The sequence below is a fragment of the Marmota monax genome, unplaced genomic scaffold (genome assembly GCF_021218885.2).
Source record: "Marmota monax isolate L192 unplaced genomic scaffold, Marmota_monax_Labrador192_F-V1.1 WCK01_AAM20220418_F8-fsc00122, whole genome shotgun sequence".
NCBI classification, from domain to species: domain Eukaryota; kingdom Metazoa; phylum Chordata; class Mammalia; order Rodentia; family Sciuridae; genus Marmota; species Marmota monax.
Window position 1 is genome coordinate 2363111 of NW_026695223.1, and position 14051 is coordinate 2377161.

At 41.3% G+C, this 14051-nt stretch overlaps 1 protein-coding gene and 1 long non-coding RNA gene across 3 annotated transcripts in view; one reads left to right on the forward strand and one right to left on the reverse strand.

The window, feature by feature from the left end:
• Positions 1 to 4469: 4469 nt before the first annotated feature.
• LOC124086184 (uncharacterized) overlaps positions 4470 to 14051 on the reverse strand; it is a 29553-nt gene continuing 19971 nt past the window's right edge. Inside the window, exons 3-4 of one of the 2 annotated variants that reach the window (XR_009225861.1) lie at positions 5755 to 5856; positions 4470 to 4771 (exon numbers count right to left, since the gene is read on the reverse strand). This is a non-coding gene — a long non-coding RNA (uncharacterized LOC124086184). The remainder of the gene's footprint in view (positions 4772 to 5754; positions 5857 to 14051) is intronic. The other variant, XR_006849724.2, reaches the window with a different exon arrangement.
• Akr1d1 (aldo-keto reductase family 1 member D1) overlaps positions 5785 to 14051 on the forward strand; it is a 73193-nt gene continuing 64926 nt past the window's right edge. The window contains exon 1 of the mRNA XM_046434206.2: positions 5785 to 5807. The gene's annotated coding sequence lies outside the window, so the exon portion shown is untranslated. The remainder of the gene's footprint in view (positions 5808 to 14051) is intronic.

Consider the following 14051-nt stretch of genomic DNA (forward strand, 5'->3'; position numbering starts at 1 on the left):
ACACTTATTGTTTGTATGCATAATAGCTGCCATTCTGACTGGAGTGAGTTGATATCTTAGAGTGGTTTTGATTTGTATCTCACTAATTGCTAGAGATGTTGAACATTTTTTCATGTGTTTGTTGATCAATTGTACATCATCTTCTAAGAAGTGTCTCTTCAGGTCCTTGACTAGGTTATCTGTTTTTTTGGTGTTTAGTTTTTTGAGTTCTTTATATACCCTAGTGATTAGTACTCTATTTTATGTGTGAGGGGTAAAGACTTGCTCCCAAGATGTAGGCTTTCTGTTCACCTCACAGTTTGTTATTTTTGCTGAGAAGAAGCTTTTTAGTTTGAATTCATCCCATTTATTGATTCTTGATTTTAATTCTTGTGTCACAGGAGTCTTATTAAGGAAGTTGGGGCCTAATCCCACATGATGGAGTTTAGGGCCTACTTTTTCTTCTATTAGATGCAGAGTCTCTGGTTTAATCCCTAGATCCTTGATCCATTTTGAGTTAACTTTTGTGCATAGTAAGAGATAGGGATTCAATTTCATTTTGTTGCATATGGATTTCCAGTTTTCCCAGCACCATTTGTTGAAGAAGCTATCTTTTCTCCAATGTATGTTTTCGGTGCCTTTGTCTAAAATAAGATAATTGTAGTTTTGTGGGTTAGTCTCTGTGTCCTCTGTTCTGTACCATTGGTCTACCAGTCTGTTTTAGTGCCAATACCATGCTGTTTTTGTTACTATTGCTCTGTAGTAAAGTTTAAGGTCTGGTATAGCGATGCCACCTGCTTCACTTTTCCTGCTAAGGATTTCTTTAGCTATTCTGGGTCTCTAATAACTTTTGTTTATCATGGAAGGTTTTTATTTCATCATCAAATCTAAAGCTTAGTTTTGCTGGATATAAGATTCTTGGTTGGCATCCATTTTCTTTCAGAGCTTGGTATATTCCACGATCTCCTGGCTGTGAGGTTCTGGGTTGAAAAATCTGGGGAGATATGAATTGGTCTCCCCTTATATGTGATCTGATTCCTCTCTCTTATGGCTTTTAAGATTCTCTCCTTATTCTGTATGCTAGGCATTTTCATTATAATGTGTCTTGGTGTAGATCTGTTGAAATTTTGAAATTTTGTGTCCTGTAAGCCTCTTGTATTTGGTTTTCTAATTCATTCTTCATGCTTGGGAAATTTTCTGATATTATCTCATTGAAGAGATTGTGCATTCCTTTGGTTTGAAACTCTGTGCCTTCCTCTATCCCAATAACTCTTAGATTTGGTCTTTTGATGCTGTCCCATAATTCTTGGATATTCTGTTCATGGTTTCTATCTTTCTTCACAGTGTGATCAACTTTGTTTTCCAGATTGTATACTTTGTCTTCATTATCTGACGTTCTTTTTTTCCAAGTGATCTAGTCTGTTGGTTATGCTTTCTATTGAGTTTTGTATTTGATTTATTGTATCCTTCATTTCAAGGATTTCTGACTGCTTTTTTTCAGGGTCTCTCTCTCTCTTGAAGTATCTTTTGCTACTGTATTTGCTCCCTTATCTCATTGTTGGAGTGATCAATTTTTGCTTGTGTTTGCCCATTTAGGTCATTCTTTAATTCACAGATCATTTAATTATGAACCTTCTGAACTCCTTCTCTGACATTTCACCGACTTTGCTCTCCATGGGTTGTTATTATAATGTCCTGGTTTGTTTGGGGCATTTTCCTCCCTTGTTTTTTCACATTGTCTATGTGTCTTCCTTTCTTGCAGTGTGGATCTGAGATATTACAGTTTCTCCCCTATATTCTTGTAGTACCTGTGCAGATGTTGGGCTTGATGTTGGGCTTCCAGACCCTGCTGGTGTCCCTCAATAGACACTACTGCATCCTGGGTCTGGGACCTGCATAAGGTGGAGTGGGTGGATCTGGGCTGCTGGGCTTGACCTCCTGTGGTAGTCTGCTGGTCGGAAGGGGCAGTCCTGTGCCAAAGGCTAGGCTCTGGTAGTGTCTGCCCTGCCAGGGGAGGAGTGGACCTAGCCTACTGAAATCCTAGATCCCGGGTGGGCTGTTGTGAGCCATCTGGTCTGGATCTTGCTCTTGGGGTAGTGCACTGGTCAGAAGGGATGGTCCTGCACTAGAGGCTAGGCTCTGGCAAGTGTCTGCCCCACCAAGAAAGGGGTGGACCTGGCCTACTGTGTGCCTGGGCCCTGCAGAGGCCAGTGTGGGTGGATCTGCTGCTGGGCTTGACCTAATTATTTTCTTATCTTTTTTGTTGTGGTAGTTTAACATACATACTGTCAAGTGCCCAGATCTTAAGTGCACAGATCAACACATTTTTACCAATTAATATGATCATAACCACCACCCAGGCAAAAATATGGAACATTTACAGAGGGTTCCCCTATGCCTCCACTCAATAAATAAACCTCTGCCCAAAGTGGTCATTAGTTGAATTCTACCTCCATAGATTAGTTTTTCCTGTTCTTAAATTCAATCAAATGGAATCATAGAGTGTCGTTCTTTTGTCTTCAGTTCCTGTCATTAAACATACTTCTGTGAACTTATCCATGTTGTTGAATGTAACAGTGGTTTGTTCTTTTTTTATTACTGGGAAGTATTTCATTTGAGTTGTTTCCATTTTGGGGGCCTACTATGAAATAAAACAAGCATTACATTTCAAAAATTGGTTTTGTAGCTGAATATGGTGGTTCACAACTGTAAATCCAATGCCTCAGGAGGCTGAGGCAGGGAGATTTCAAGCTGGAGGCCAGACTTGCCAGCTTAGTGAGCCCCTGTCTCAAAAAAATAAAAATAAAAAGGGTTGGGGGTATAGCTCAATGGTACAACACCCCTGGGTTCAGTCCCCAGGACCAAAAACAAATAAACAAAATTTGGTTTTGAGGACACCAAAAACCACAGTTTTCAACTTGCATATGGGGTATGATCATCACATCATGGGATAATCAAACTTTGAAGCACCCAAACCACATGAGTGTCATGACAGACTAAGCTATCTGCTGTGATTTGAATCTTAAATGTCCCCCAAAGTCCATGTGTTCAAGGTTTAGTCCCCACTTTGGTGCTACTGGGAGGCGGTGGAAACTTTACGGACTGAAGCCCAGTGTGAGGTCTTCTGGTCATTGGGGGAATTCCCTTTAAGAGGCTGATGGCACCTTTGCCCCCTTCTTCCTTCCTCCCATGACCTGGCCATGGGTTGAACAGCTTTGATTTGTTGTTCCTCTGCTCCTGCTGTCACATCCCCCTATTGACCCCAAGCAACCTGGTTAACCAGGGTCGACCTCCAGAACTGGAGCCAAAATAACCCTTTTCTTTCTGTAAGTTAATGACTGAGGTGTTTTTTGTTTGTTTGTTTGTTTTTTACCTTCTAGAAAGCCACCCCATGGTCTCTGGAATGGCCACTGGATTGAGCACTTGCGCTCTCTGCTCACCGGGTCCTTTCCACCTGCCTCCCTGTCCACTGGCCTCAGACCTCGGTCCAGCACTGTGCTGAACTGGTGGCGAGACACCAGTGAGGACCTCACTGCCTCCTGTCATTCCCCTCCTTTACCCTGTGGGTTCAGTTCTAGTTGGTGACTTCCTGTTTTAGTCAGTGTTTCCACTCCTGTGACTGAAGGATCCAACCAGCACAATTCTAGAGGAGAAAAGGCTTATTTGGGGGCTGACCATTTCAGAGGTCTTAGTCCATGGAAGGCTGGCTCAAGTTGTGGCTGAATAACATGGCGGAGTGTGTGGCAGAGGGAAGCAGCTCACATCATGGTGATCAAGCAGAGAGAGAAACTCCACTCCCAGATATAAAACATACACCCCCATAGCCACGCCCCCAAAGAACCACTTCCTCCATCCTCCCCCCACCTGCCTCCAGTTACCACCCAGTTCATCCCATCAGGGATTAATTCACTGACTAGGTTAAGGCTGGGACATGGTCGCTTCTCCTCTGAACCTTCTTGCATTGCCTCCCATGTGAGCTTTTGAGGGACACCACATCTAAAACATAACACTTGTCAGTTAGATCTGTTAGCTCAACTTTATAGATTTTGTCATCTTTTTATGTACCTTTAAATAGAAAAATTCAAGGGTTAGAGCAAAAACAGAGAAATAACCCTTCCAAATTGTTCTTTCTCTGTTTTATAAAATTCTATAGATCAGGAATTAACATAGTTCATAGATGGGTCAGGTCAAAGTTTAAAAAAATCTTGGAATGCAAGTTAAAGCAACATTTGAAACTATCTAGATTTTTTTATGAATAATCAATTTTGAATGCTAGAAAGGTTTCACTGGAATAACATTTCTGCTGGAGTGCTAATTGATACACACGTCAGAAGGCTGAGTGTACCTAGGGTTCCTGGGGAATTTCCCTAGGGAAATTATTTTAGTGCTGTTGTCATTGGCTCTGATTCTCTGAGAAAAGGACTTGAGTAATGAGTCACAGGGTCTGGAACTTTGGAAACAAAATAACGGCAATTACAACTGATCTTCCCACAGGGGTTTATTGAGTGAGAGAAGTAAAGCTTATTCCAGGAAGGTCCAAGGGCAGAGTCATCCTTCTCCAGGATCTCCCTCACCTGAGCCAGGTCGCTCCTGGTCACCTTTTCACATTAACGTGTTTCTTTGCCACTTCCCTGAAGTGGGCCTACAAGGTGCTGTTTGTTTTGTGGATGTGGGATGTACTCTGTCCTCTGTGTCCTTCTTCGCACCTTCTGTCCATTCTTCATCTTTTGGAGGACATGGGCAACATCATTCCTGGTAATAATGGTCCAGATTTGCGAGAGAGACCTCTAAGCTGGAAAAAATTAAAAATGTTGGGTGGGGTAATTTTTTTTTTTTAATATCTCGTTTTACTTGTAGTTGGACACAATACCTTTATTTTTATGTGGTGCTGAGGATCGAGTCCAGCGCCCTACATGTGCTAGGTGAGCACTCTACCACTGAGCCACAACCCCAGTCCCTGGATGGGGTAATTTTTAATAATCTTAAAAACATCAAGAGCTGATTCAGCAAATGGAACTTACAGAGAGGACATTGAAAGAATGGAAGGACAAAGGCAGTTAGGCGTTCACCCCTCGTTGGTGGGTTCTACACTGTCCCACTAAGCACAGCCATGGCCACTAGAGGTGGTATACTTTTCCACGGCAGTCTTGTTAATATCCAGTAAACACTCCAAAATTGATTCCTGGCCAGGAGGGTGGCTCTTTTAGAGTCAAATATTGACTCACAGTGAGCAACCCATTCTAAAAATATAGGAAGCCAGTAAGTTGAAGAATAACCGTCAGGATGGTAATACTGTGTGATTGTGTTAACATTTTAGGTCTTTTGCAAAGTTTTTTCCAAGTCTAGAGTTTTCATTTGTTTGTTTGTTTGCTTTATTATCCAGAGGGTAGGCAACTCCTAGAGGGTGAATTTCAATAAATCATTTTTTTTTCAGATTCTGTTATTTTATAGAAACTACACTGGTTACACCAGTGTTATGGTTTAGATGTGAGGTGCCTCCAAGGCTCATGTGTGAGACAGCACAAGAAGGTTCAGAGGAGAAATGATTGAATTGTAAGAGTCTTAACCCAATCAGCGATTTAATCCTCTATTAGGGATTAAGCCAGTGGTAACTGAAGTGGTGGGGTGTGGCTGGAGGAAGTGGGAATTGGGCTGTGACTTTGGTGCATATATTTGTATCTGAGTAGTGAAGTCTCCCTGCTTTCTGATCACTGATCACCGTGATGGGAGCTGCTTCCCACCACCACTCTCTCCTGCCATGATGTTCAGCCTCACCTGGAGCCCTGATGAATGGAGCCAGCCTTCTATGGACTAAGACCTCTGAAACTGTGAGTCCTAAATAAACTTCTCCTCCTCTACAGTTGTTCTGGTCAGATCCTTTAGTCATAGTAGAAAAAAAAAAAAAAAAAAAAGCTGACTAAAACACTGAGAATGTAAAAATTTACAGATCATGTTCAATGGGGAGAACTATATAAGCAAATAACCATATTATAAAGCATCACACGCAAAAATGCATTCTACAATATTGTAATATTCAACAGAGTGTATGAAAAGAGTCTTTGAGTCTGCATTTATTCATCTACCTGGCCTTGGTTCTAAAGTTCTGGATTGGGTTCATACTTAACCCATATTACTTGACAGAAATACATGTGAATCAAAAGCAATGACAAACAACCCATATTTTACTGAACAGGACGCAGAGAGGACAGGGACCACGGGAAGAAGAAAGAAATAAAAGGGAGCCAGAAAAGGGAAGGAAGGAAAGAAAGAAAGAAGGGAGGGAGGGAGGGAGATCCTCTAAATCAACCATTTGGGTAAGTCTATATGCTCATTAGCTGTAAAAGTAGCTATACTATATACAGCGTTGGGAATCTTAAAGTATATAAGATTAAAATACATGATAGCAAAGGCATAAAAATCAAGAAAGTGGTGAACAGAATTCACAATAAACCTCTAGAGAGCAATTAGAAATACATATTGAATCAACCTTGAGGAATGATTTATATACAATAAAATGTACCCATTTCAAGAGTACAATTAGATAATTTTTTGACACATACACACACACACACACACAGAAAACCATATAACTACTGTCACAAGTAGATACAAAAGATATTTACATCTTCTCAAAAGATTACCTTGTGTCTCTTCTCAGTGGATTCCATATATCCATTGAAGATTCCAATCTCTGATCAGCTCTCTATCCTTATAGATGAGATTTATCTTTCCTAGAATTTTATATGTGTGTAACTATAATTGATATATTTTTTGGTGTGCCTGTATTTCTTACTTGACATAATAATCTTGAGATTTCCCAGTGCTGTTGCATGTATAGCTCACGTTATTCCTTTTCGTTGCTGAGTACTATTCCCTTGTTTAAAGGTAGCACAATTTGTTTAACCAGTCATCTGCTGATAGACTTTTGTATTGCTTCCAGTTTGGAACTCATGAGTAAACCTGTCATGAACCTCAGTATACAAGTCTGGGTATGGATATATTTTCATGAGTGGACGGTTCACAGGGAAATCTACAAATAATCAAACAGTTTTTAAAACAAACACAAGTAGAAACACAGTTTCTCTGTTGTTGCCATATGCCGGGAAGCACTTCCTGTTGGTGCCCTTCCTTTCTTTTCTCGAAGTGTTTCCTTGGCCATTCTTTCTGAATACTCTTCCATGAGATGTGTACAATCAACTTGTCTAGCTCCAGACATTTTGTGTATGCATGAAGACTTCTTGTTAATTTTAACATATTCCTTTATAATAATCCGCAATTGTTTGTAATGGCCAACAGAAAAAAAAATCATACGCACAAAAGAGAATTCATAGGCAAAGAGAGAATTACATGGATATTTTTACAAATCAAAAAAGTTTACAAAAATCATGAACAATATACGTTTTTCAAGATATGAAATATTCTACATTTTCCCAAGAGTTAAAAAATTTTTTTATTTTACAAAAGAGTTGTTATTCTACTTTATTATTATTATTATACACATTATTTACTTTACTTATGACATTACTCAAATATATAATAATTTAACCTCCCCAAAATGCATGACTTGTTTTAGTGAACCTACTTTGGATCCTACTCACCATTAAACTTTTTCTAAATTATCACAAATTATTTATACAGCAATCCTAGAATATTTCCAGTACTTATTGCTAATAATTCTAGTGTGTGTGTGTGTGTGTGTGTATGTGTGTGTGTATTGTATATTTTAGTTGTAGTTGGACACAACACCTCCATCTTTCATTTTTATATGGTGTTGAGGATTGAACATTGCATTCTACAATATTGTAATATTCAACAGAGTGTATGAAAAGAGTCTTTGAGTCTGCATTTATTCATCTACCTGGCCTTGGTTCTAAAGTTCTGGATTGGGTTCATACTTAACCCATATTACTTGACAGAAATACATGTGAATCAAAAGCAATGACAAACAACCCATATTTTACTGAACAGGACGCAGAGAGGACAGGGACCACGGGAAGAAGAAAGAAATAAAAGGGAGCCAAAATAAATATATGCTCCTCTCAGTGTTCTTTTCAAGTATTTGGGTCACAGCAACAAAAAAGCTGACTAACAGCTGTGAAATTAAAATAATACACTCAGAGATGAGAGGTTAGAAAATCAATGCAGCCTTCTACGACTGTGGTCAGCAGAGATGGCAAGAAACCAGGCAAGTGCTCCACCGCTGAGCCACAACCCCAGCCCAGTATTTATATTTTTTTAATCTGGAAAATTTCCATCCTCAAACTTTTGGCAAAGATACTACTATCAAAGATTGCTGGAAATTATTATTAAAAGAAAAAATTTTTTTTTTAACAACATGGGAATTTAATCTGTACATGTGTAAGACAACTCATTTTTAGTGGTCTTCTGACAAAATTTGAATATTTTCTTTGTATTTTCTGCTTACTTTTCCATCACTATAAGCCCCTGTCTTCATTCCCAAATTCCACCCACTTGGGCCCCAGTAGAATCTAAAAACCTACCCTCCACTAATTTTCACTAAATAATTACAATTACCCCTCAAGTCCTAATAAGACAGTCTTATGGAATTAAAAGACATAGGACTTAAAAACAGCATACTCCAGGGACACAGCCACATCAATGTTTATAGCAGCACAATTCAGAATAGCTAAACTGTGGGGCTAACCTAGATGCCCTTCAGTGGACGAATGAGCCCACGAGGGCTCTGACCTCATCAGTGCCTTAACACTGAATGGACTCCTGGGAGAACTATGGGCAGATGGGGCATGGTTGGAAGAAGTAGTTAACTGGGGCTGGGGGCATGACTTTGGGGACTATATCTTGTCCCCGGCCCTTTCCTCCCTTTCTCTCTCCCTCTCTTCTGTCTTTACCCCCTGAGCTGAGCTGCTTTCCTGTGTCATGCCTTCTGCCAGGATGTTCTGTGTCACTCCAGGTCCAAAAAATGTAACCAGCCATCCGTGGGCCGAAATATTAGCCAAAATAAATATATGCTCCTCTCAGTGTTCTTTTCAAGTATTTGGGTCACAGCAACAAAAAAAGCTGACTAACAGCTGTGAAATTAAAATAATACACTCAGAGATGAGAGGTTAGAAAATCAACGCAGCCTTCTACGACTGTGGTCAGCAGAGATGGCAAGAAACAACAAGAGCCAAGGAAAACAAGAACATTAAAATAAAATCACGAGGCAAGATGATAGTCTGCCCTGTTGTAACATATTAAGAACTGTCCCAGATAAGAAGGGGGAAATTGCAGGTGGGAAGGCACAAGATGTCACTGTTACCTTTACTTTGTTAGCATAGCAAAAATCACACCCCAAGGTGGAGACCTGAGATGGCAATGAAACCTAAAGAGACAGGAGGGAAAAGAGAGGAGGGATGACAGGAAGAGAGCGGCGGGTCCCACCCAGCGGCAGACGCTGTAACAGCTTTGCCTCTCTGTCCTTTGCTAGAGTCAGCCTGGGATTTCCGCCTGCTCCCTGCTGCCTCCCTGCTGCTTGAACATAGCAGTAAAGACTCTTGTTCCTGTCTCACCTGTGATTCTCCTGATAGCACAGAAGCCAGGGGGTTGATAACACTGGACACCTCCAGGCGGACCTTTTCCCAAATGCCCCGTCTTCATTCCAAAATTCCACCCACTTGGGCCCTAGTAGGATCCAAAAACCCACCCTCCACTAATTTTCACTAAAATTCCACTTCAAGTGACAGCAAGAAAAGGTGTAAAAATCACTTACCTCCCATAATTTTCAGTCCTTCAAAACATGTAATTCCAAAATAAGAAATGTAATGAAATAATAAAAAAAGAAAAGCCATCATTTCCTTGATTTATTGTGAATGTATGCTAGACTGATCTCTGAACTCAGGAGCTCTTTTCCACATGTTCAGTTCAACTGACCTGGAATAAAGGAAATAGACCTACCTATTTCTCTCTCTCTCTCTCTCTCTCTCTCTCTGTCTCTGTCTCTCTCCCCTCTGACCTCCTTCTTTCTTCAAAAAGAAAAGAAAGAGGCTATTTTGGTTCCAGTTCTGAAGGTGAAAGGTCAAGGGCATCTGGTGATGGCTTTCACGCTGGTGATCCACCGGTTATTGGTGCTCCCTGCTCCCTGACCTGTTGAAGTATAACATCAGAGAAGCACGCGCTGGGCAAGCAGATAAAGCAGGGTTTATAAAGGGGGTGACACAGACTTCTCCTGGGAGGCGAAGGGGGCCATAGCTGGTCTCCTGGTATCCCTAGACGCGGGGGTGTTTTGCTGTCCTTGGTTCCTTTGTTCTCTTGCTCTCTAGCCCTTATCTCTCCCTCCTGTGATGAGGCCCAGGAGAAACAGATGGGCTGGAGGGGCCAAGTTGGAGTGATCTGGGCAGGAAGGGGGCATAATCTACAACTCCCTGGAGACAGTGACAAACCCTGAGACAGGTTACCTTAGTAACAGGTTGGAGCTGGGGCAGGTAATCTTGATAAGGGTGGAGGAAGGCCTCTGAGGGAATTAACATTTCAATTCATCTATTCTCTGGATTCACCCTTGCCTATCTTCCTATCTAATTCGGCTTCACTGGCAGAGTCCCGATTTGGCCTGGAGACACAAAGGGACAGGGAGTGTGCATGTGCTTGTCAGTCTCTGGTTCTCTTTATTTTCTGCAGTATTGGGGATTGAACCCAGAAGAACTCTCCCACTGAGCTATATCCCCAGCCCTTTAATTTTTTTTTTTTTTAAATATTTTGAGATGATCTTCCAAATTGCCCAGGCTGTTCTCAAACTTACTGTCCTTTTGCCTCAGCCCCCTGAGTAACTGAGATACAGCATGTGCCACAGCACCCCCACCTTCTTACATGGCCCATGGGGCTTCACTAAAACGACCTTATGGAATCCTAATTACCTCCCAAATGTTTCACCTCTAAGTACCATTAAACACCATGGTGAGATTGAATTTCTACCCTTGTAATACTGCACAATGGGAATTCAGTGTCAAAATGTGAAGTCTTGGGAGAGGCTCAGACTACAACAGGATCCCGGCCCCCCCCTCCCCCCCCCCCAAACTTGGCTACCTTGCCAAGGAGGAGGGGGTCTAAGTCCAGTCAGATTTGTACTTGCAAACAGCTAATCAGAGAAATTTAGGAGGCAACTCTTCTCTAAGAAACTCGCCCCCCTCTTTCATAGACCTGTATTCCTTTAAAATTAAAATGTGAGACAAAAAAAGTAGCCTGACAGTCATCAGCTGCTATGGCCCCAGCTGAACATAAACGATTACACAGAATATTAACATCAGATGTGGACTGACCTTGACTGTGAATGGAGACAAAAACAAGACATTTCTGCAATCATGTTTGAACAGATATAAAAACTAAGAAGCTATGCAACCAGATACACAACCAAAACATTCCCGTGTGAGTAACTGCTTTGTCTCCAGGGACAATCTGAGCCCCTCTCCAATCCTGCTGCTTTGTAGATAAAAACCACCATACTAAATCCCTGAACTGTCTCCACTTTCTGATAGTACTCCATCTTGAGCAAACTACCAGCTCTTGAACCCTCTCATGAAAGACCACCCAAGTCCACACTCTCCAACCAGCACCTTTCTACTCCTTTTCCAGGATGCTGTGTATTTCCCCTAGTGTGTGGTCTTGAAGCAGCTAGCATGCTAAGCACCCCTGTACTACAAGGGATATTTACTGTGGTCTGACGGGATGGGCCTCTCCAGGTGCGACCAGATCCATTCTGCTGTAAACTGAGAGCTTTAACCCAGCAAGAATGTCCTCACCTACAATTCTGGTCTTCCCTGATGGTGGCCACCTTTGCCTAACACAGCACTGAGTATTTTGAGCTGGATCTGAACTCCGATTATATGGTGGGAGCTCTTCAGTGTTGGATTTATTTTATTTGTGTTCCTAGACACAACTTCTCTCTGGACTCTTCTTGGCTGTTTGGTCATATTTTTATCTTTCTTTGGTGAAAAGACACTTAGTCTTCTGAAACTTGCTTCTCTTTTATGGTGATTATCCACTGTCTCATTTTTCTTTAACAGGAAAAGCCTCTGAAAGAAAATATGCCCAGGCCCAAAGAGCCCATCCACCTGGTGTTCCCAAGGGCAGAGGAGCTGCAAAGGTCTCTCCTTAGGTCACCATTTCTAAATCCTTCGAGACTTCAAGAATTCTACTTCATTTTTTTTTCCTTTTAATTTTTATCTTCCTAGAAGTGGGAGGGCTCATTTATGATGAAATCTTTGGCCAGGTTTGGGAAATGTGCGATTTCATAAGTGAAATCGAATCATTCTAATCAGTCTCAGAAGTCTCCTTACTCTGAAACTGCTTCCTCCAGCCAGACACCTGCTTGGCTGTGGAGCCCACCTCTGCACCTTTCTTATTTTTCTTTCTTTCATTGTCCTGAGCATGCTGTGTCATTGTCATAGACCAGACATGTCTGTGTCTGAACCAAGGCAAAGGCAGAGAGCAGATATGGATGCAAAGAGTCACTGTATGTGGTCAGATAAGATTAGGAACAAGCTGAAGAACTTGTTTGGGGCGCAAAGCTGTTGCAGTGCAAGAATTGATTCTAGGTCAAGTTTGGATGGACCGCAACTTCCCTGTGTCCCTTTGGAGTAGGTCTTGCACAGTCACCACAGGCAGGAGAAACCTCACTCTGCTAGGACCTGCAGACAGAGGTTCCGAGACTTATCACTGAGGCCGTTTTCCTAGACAAGGTTCGTGATGAGTGACCAGCTGATGGGGTCAGGGTGCCGCCGTGTCTACTCTTGGGGTACCCCCCCTTTTATGTATTGCAAGTGAGGGGTTTGCATCTCTTGATGGTCTGTCATGTTCGATAAGCTCGTGGGCCTGGTTTTTCTATTGAGTTTGAAACATTCGTGAATCCATTAATTAATTAACCCATTAATTAGTTTTGATTTAATTTGATAAGTCATGTGTGAGTCCAGGGTCAGCCAGAGTTGTTTTATCAAAGTTGATTTTTGTGCCATATGTCTGCCATCATGGCAGGTAATTCCTTTGTTTAATTCCATCCTATGAACCTTTGGAAATATGAATTTTATATCTTCTTGTATGTAGTCTGGGCCATGTGGGAATAATAAAGTGTTTATGTAATAATTTGTCTTGTTTTCATAGGCATCTATGTTTGTACTGTGTTCTGCCTTAAATTTTGTTAATGTGCTCTTCATTGGGTATGTCTTCAGTGATGGAGAGTATGGCCTAATGGCTAGTGGTGAGTTGGAAAGTACCATCACAATTTGGAAATGATACCTCAATGTCATTTATGGTCTAGTGAATTTAAAGAAATTGTGTGCTCCATATTTTATTTGTTTGTCACAATAAGTCCATTGTCACTGTGGAGTAAAGCGTGGGGCATATGACTTCCCTCGGAGACCGTCTTTGTTAGGCTTCGGGAGCTGCCTTGAGTGTTCACCTGAGTCCAGGGGTAGTAATGGAATCCATGGTGGGATTCTTCCAAGATGATACGGACTTTTGTTTGTCCTGGAAGGTGAGTACCATTTAAATGTATCCAAATCCATAATCACATATTTATCCACATTTTCTTCCCATTTTGCAACTTCAAAATGTGTAGTTCATGGAACTGTGTGATGGGAGATCAAATTCTTGGTTTCTCTTAATATTGTGTGTTACGCCAGGCAAAGTGGCACACACCTGTTATCTCAGCATCTTGGGTAGCTGAGGCAGGAGGATCACAAGTTCAAAGCCAGCCTCAGCAACTTAGTGAAACTCTGAGCAACTTAGTGAGACCCTGTCTCTAAATAAAATATAAAAAGGGCTGGGGATGTGACTCTGTGACACTTAAATCTGGTTAAGTGCCCCTAGTTTCAATCCCCAGTACCATATATATAAATACACACATACACACACACACATATGTGCAGTGTGTGTGTGTGTGTGTGTGTGTGTGTTATGTTGTAATGTGTTTGATTACAGAAAAGTAATGTCTGCGTTGTATGGAAAGGATTTTTTTCTGCCAGGAAATTGTAAGTTTTATTTTTATAAAAGAAGTCTTTGATTTGTACTCTTTGTGCTGCATATAGGTCATGAATTCTTAGGTGTCTTTGTCACTGTGTGAA